The following is a 6,061-nucleotide window of genomic DNA, read 5'->3' as shown; positions in this document are numbered from 1 at the left end:
GGGAATTAGAGGGCAGGTCCTCTCCTGGATTGAGACCTGGTTGAAGACCGGGTAACAGAGAGTGGGTGTCAATGAGGAATTTTCACAATGGAGAGAGGTGAAAAGCAGTGTGCCCCAAGGATCTGTCCTGGGACAGACTGTTCTGGAAAACCGGAAGTATCCAACCCCATCGGGAGCCTCAGTGAGGCTTCCACGGGTTCCTAAAGGCGCACAAGTCTCCACACCTGGGGAATTTGCCCCATAGAATGAATGGCAAGGTCTGCCACTGTTTGGCATCCCCTGAAAACTGGCGTATATTTTACCTTGGGGAGAACTCTGACACTCAGTTCAAAGTTCAGTTTGTATGAAATTTTGGTGTCAATACTTACAGGTGATGACTTGCTGTAGCCAACTCTTTCACAGCAAGATTCTCTTTGTCCATTTGGAATCATCTTTGGGTGAAACTGGGCAGCATTTTCTAGAAACACCCAAGTTCCAGAGGAATAAACCTCTGCAACTGACTAATCAACTTCTATACAGGAAAGTTTCCAGTTAGCTATAGACTTTCCACAAAAAATTATCTGCTTCTTGAAAGCATAGAAAGAATGGGGCAGCTATTCTCACAAAAGAACATTCTCACCTTTCCATTAAGGTTCCATACTAAAAAACAAACAAAACATAAGTGGATTATAATATTTGCTCTCCTTCACCCACATTTACCGCACAACACCAACCTGATAGCCGTTTGTAAGTGTGCAGGCCTTCCACGGGCCATTGCTACTTCCTCGACTACTCCTGCTGCTCTAGGAAGAAGCAATCAGCCTGTTTTTGTTCCTGCCCCACGCAGAAAGGCTTCTCCGCCTTGCACAGCCAATTAACACCTTGTGGTACTGAAAGGCGATTGACGTACAGGTGTGCACCAACAGTCAAACCCATCTGAAAATTAGCCATGCTAGATGGCGCGACATTTTTTTTTTCATTCCCTTTCTGTGGAAAGTCATTTCCAACTTCTTTTGCTCCAGATAAGAAAGGTCTTCCTCCTCCCTGAACTTTTACTTTAAAAACAAAATTAGTTCTTGTTGGATCCCCCCCCCCCCACCTTTTTATCTGCCTGCCTTCTTGAAATGTAATGTTCATTATCTAAAGGTGAAAAAGCATGTCGGCCATCATGTAATTTACATTCTTCAAAGAAAGCAAAGATAACACCAAGGTATTTTGATAGTGGGGCTGATATTTCTAGCTTTGGCATCACAATAAGTCTTTTTTCCCTCCCCCCCCTTTTTTTGTCTGTATTGATGTTTTCTTTGGGTGTTTTTTTTTTTCCAAATAATTTAATGTTATGCCAGGCTTTGATAGAAAAATGGATGCTATCAACAGAGGCAAAAATCAAGGAAGAACACAACTGCAATAGCAAAAACAGCCAAAAACAAGGACAAAACATATGCATTGCCATAGTCCTATTTCTCAACAGTTGATAAATGACCCAGCCGGCTTTTCTGGTCACACTCAAACTCTGTTTTTCAACTAGAAAATAGCAGGAAGTGATCTCACTAGCATGCCTCTAGCATGCTTCTAGCTCAATTCAAACAGAAATGACTCAGAAAATGGTGTCAGATTCAAAAGCATATGAGGTTTGTAGCACAAAGAGATGCAATGGGTAGAGCAGCACCATCCCTGTCCCCCATACAGAATCACCACAATGGAGGTGGCCGTTGTCTCTAGCCTCACGCTCGAAGGAAAGATCGCTAGCGTGGCAAGCATGCTAGAACCTGAAAAACAAATGCGACCCAAGCATGCTAGAAGGAGATTGAGAAAAAGCACTCTAGCGCTTCTAGCCCTGGAAGCTGAAGAATGGACACAGCCAAAGACTCATTAAAAAAAGCTATTTATTTTTTATTTTGTAAAATAATTTTTTTAAAAAAGTTATTTGTTTTTTGATCATACTTTTAAAGGAAGAGATGGGATTGGCTTGACAACCCTTCGTGGAAATATTTCCCTTCTGTATTTGACATTGAGCAAATATTTTGTATGTTACTTCAATATCTAATATGTAACTTTCATGCCTGATTTCAGTATTCAACCATTTGCTAGTGGAAGGCATTGGATGGTTGACACACAGTCATGTTTTGTTTCAGGGGTGGGTGAATGTTGGTGTTTCACAATATACAAAAGTTGACACTGTGGGGGGATGGCTAGAACACACACACACATACAAACACACTGCCTGGCCAGTCCCAGGCCTCCCCAGATTATTTGCCAACCCTGGGGCAGGACCCATATTGAGAGGGTGAGGTTCCCTTCCAGGTTCATTGGGTTTTTCTTTCCAATTAGATTGGGGTGCTGAACTTTATCTTAGGTGGGATGATATATTTTTGGCTTCCAGACATGTGAGATACTATTGGCTTGTTTGCTGTCTATACTCTGTGTGTTGTTGCCTGACAACCATTTTATTTCTTTTTATATGATGTGTGAAGTGTGACACGCATGTGTGTCTGGTGCTGGCTGCATGCCCAGATACAGGGCCCAGGGTTAAATGGTTTGCCCGGCGGAAGAGGAAAGGAGAAGCCTTCCTTTAGCTTTGATGCCTGGTTGCTGGGGGTCCTGTGACAAAGCAGTGCACTAAGCCCCTCGTGGCACCCCTGCCTACCGCTGATGGTGCATTGGGCAGCACCCTTGCCACCAGACCTGACGGTTGGCCCAGCCAGGTGGACCCTCTCTCAAGTCCATCCTGCCTGGACTGAGTTTCAGTCTATTAGCCTCAGTCCAGCTCATTACCAGTTTGTGAAACATGTCAGTTCTATTAGCCTCAGTCCAGCTCATTACCAGTTTGAGAAACATGTCAGCTCATGGATCGTTTTAGCAAGGCCTGCCAAGATTTTGGACTGACAATCAGCCTGAAGAAAACACAGGTCATGGTTCAGGATGTGGACTCACCTCCCTGCATTACAATCTCTGAGCATGAACTGGAGGTTGTCCATGACTTTGTGTACCTTGGCTCAACGATCTCCGACACTCATTCTCTCGATACCGAGCTAAACAAGCGCATCGGTAAAGCAGCTACCACGTTTTCCAGACTCACAAAGAGAGTCTGGTCCAACAAGAAGCTGACGGAACATACCAAGATCCAGGTCTACAGAGCTTGCGTCCTGAGTACACTTCTGTACTGCAGCGAGTCATGGACTCTCCGCTCACAACAGGAGAGGAAACTGAGCGCTTTCCACATGCGCTGCCTCCGACGCATCCTCGGCATCACCTGGCAGGACAAAGTTCCAAACAACACAGTCCTGGAACGTGCTGGAATCCCTAGCATGTATTCACTGCTGAAACAGAGACGCCTGCGTTGGCTTGGTCATGTCGTGAGAATGGATGATGGCCGGATCCCAAAGGATCTCCTCTATGGAGAACTCGTGCAAGGAAAGCGCCCTACAGGTAGACCACAGCTGCGATACAAGGACATCTGCAAGAGGGATCTGAAGGCCTTAGGGATGGACCTCAACAAGTGGGAAACCCTGGCCTCTGAGCGGCCCGCTTGGAGGCAGGCTGTGCAGCATGGCCTTTCCCAGTTTGAAGAGACACTTTGCCAACAGTCTGAGGCAAAGAGGCAAAGAAGGAAGGCCCATAGCCAGGGAGACAGACCAGGGACAGACTGCACTTGCTCCCGGTGTGGAAGGGATTGTCACTCCCGGATTGGCCTTTTCAGCCACACTAGACGCTGTGCCAGAACCACCTTTCAGAGCGCGATACCATAGTCTTTCGAGACTGAAGGTTGCCAATACAGTTCAGTTTAAATGTTATACTGCGTGTACTTTGGGGTTGTTGTGGGTTAACAGAATGAATCTGCAAACTTTGAATTTAGTAACGTACTTTTTTTTTTAAAGAATTTGGATCGTCGCCTCTGTCTCTGCAGTTCTGGAGGCTCATTTCCCACAGGTAACAGAACTCCAGCAGCAACATCTGCTAAGCAGAAGTTCAATGTCTCCCACAGCAACATCCAAAAAACTACAATTTTTTGGGGGGGGCAGTTCATATTTTGTGTTGGCAACCTTCAGTTCAGAGAGCTTTTAAAAAAAGAACTGAGTCCAGTGGAAAAGTCACTCTTATTTTTATCATCATAAGAAGTTGAGTTAAACTAAAGCTGATCACCTGAGCAAACACTCAGAAAGCCCTAGAGTGAGTGTTGGTAGTACTATGTAGTACTATATAGGTTTCCATAAGTGCATAGCTCCCCCTAGTGGTTGGGATCATATAAGGCTAATCAGGGCAGCTCTATAAGTTTTACTGTGTGCCTTCCAGCTGCCCTGGTCTATCAGGATGGAAGATTCAGGGTTCACTTATTTAGGAATATTGATAGAGGTACTTCATAAAGAGGATCTATATTCTCAATTCAATGCATAGCACCTTTGGCAAGAGGGCAGGTAGCTGAACTTTAAGTCTTGGAGTGATTAACTGATTCACCTTGCCTTTCATTTTGAGTTGGACCTAGCTCCTCTTGTTATTCTGGTTGGCAACCTTCAGTCTCGAAAGACTATGGTATAAGTCTACAGCACCTGGTATTCCCAAGCGGTCTCCCATCCAAGTACTAACCAGGCCTGACCCTGCTTAGCTTCCGAGATCAGACAAGATCAGGCATGTGCAGCTGCTGTTATTTTACTGTATCATTGCAGTTTTTTATGCTTTTCATTTCTTGATTGTTTGTGCTATTGTTTATAATATTGTAAGTCACTTTGGGCACCTTCAATGCAAGAGGAAAGGTGGAATGTGTATGTATGTACAGTATAGATCTCAGATTCTTTGGGATTGCATAAAGGAGTCTTCTTATACTATGTATTGGCAACCTTCAGTCTCGAAAGACTATGATATCACGCTCTGAAAGGTGGTTCTGACACAGCGTCTAGTGTGGCTGAAAAGGCCAATCCGGGAGTGACAATCCCTTCCACACCGGGAGCAAGTGCAGTCTGTCCCTGGTCCGTCTCCCTGGCTATGGGCCTTCCTTCTTTGCCTCTTTGCCTCAGACTGTTGGCAAAGTGTCTCTTCAAACTGGGAAAGGCCATGCTGCACAGCCTGCCTCCAAGCGGGCCGCTCAGAGGCCAGGGTTTCCCACTTGTTGAGGTCCATCCCTAAGGCCTTCAGATCCCTCTTGCAGATGTCCTTGTATCGCAGCTGTGGTCTACCTGTAGGGCGCTTTCCTTGCACGAGTTCTCCATAGAGGAGATCCTTTGGGATCCGGCTATCATCCATTCTCACGACATGACCAAGCCAACGCAGGCGTCTCTGTTTCAGCAGTGAATACATGCTAGGGATTCCAGCACGTTCCAGGACTGTGTTGTTTGGAACTTTGTCCTGCCAGGTGATGCCGAGGATGCGTCGGAGGCAGCGCATGTGGAAAGCGCTCAGTTTCCTCTCCTGTTGTGAGCGAAGAGTCCATGACTCGCTGCAGTACAGAAGTGTACTCAGGACGCAAGCTCTGTAGACCTGGATCTTGGTAAGTCCAGATATAGATGAGACTAGTTTTGCTGACCCTCTTCCAGTTAATTAACTTGACAATGAACGCAGTCATGAAAAAGATACATCTAAATTCATCCTTCTTCAGGCAACATTCTTCTTAACAGAATGATAATGGTGTGATCCTTTATTGGAATATCACAAACTGTTCTGAGAAGCCTCTCGTAATCCTTTCCTCTGAGTTTATCATGTTTCTACCAGTTGCAGAATACAGTTTTTCAATAGTGCAAGTTACTGATCACCAACATGATCCAATTAAAACAACTTGCCCAGATGGCTCTGTTGTCTGATCTCACACACACTACTTTTCAAGATTAAAAAAAGTTAAATCTTGAAGAGGATAAATGGTAAAATCAAAGCCTATCGTACCCAGACTTTAAATCCTGAGAAGACCGACACACACAAAGTATTCCATTAAAACCAGAGACCAGGTGGATTGATTTGAATCAGGGGGATTTAGCAGTGATCAATTTATTGTGACTTAAATACCATGAAAAAAATCCCATTTAATTCATGGCTTCAAATCCAAGTTCTCATTTTGTCATTTGTACATTTCCAGCATGCTTCTTAATTAGTTGCT

Source organism: Tiliqua scincoides, chromosome 4 (genome assembly GCF_035046505.1).
Source record: "Tiliqua scincoides isolate rTilSci1 chromosome 4, rTilSci1.hap2, whole genome shotgun sequence".
NCBI classification, from domain to species: Eukaryota; Metazoa; Chordata; class Lepidosauria; order Squamata; family Scincidae; genus Tiliqua; species Tiliqua scincoides.
Note: the sequence above shows the minus strand (reverse complement) of the source record.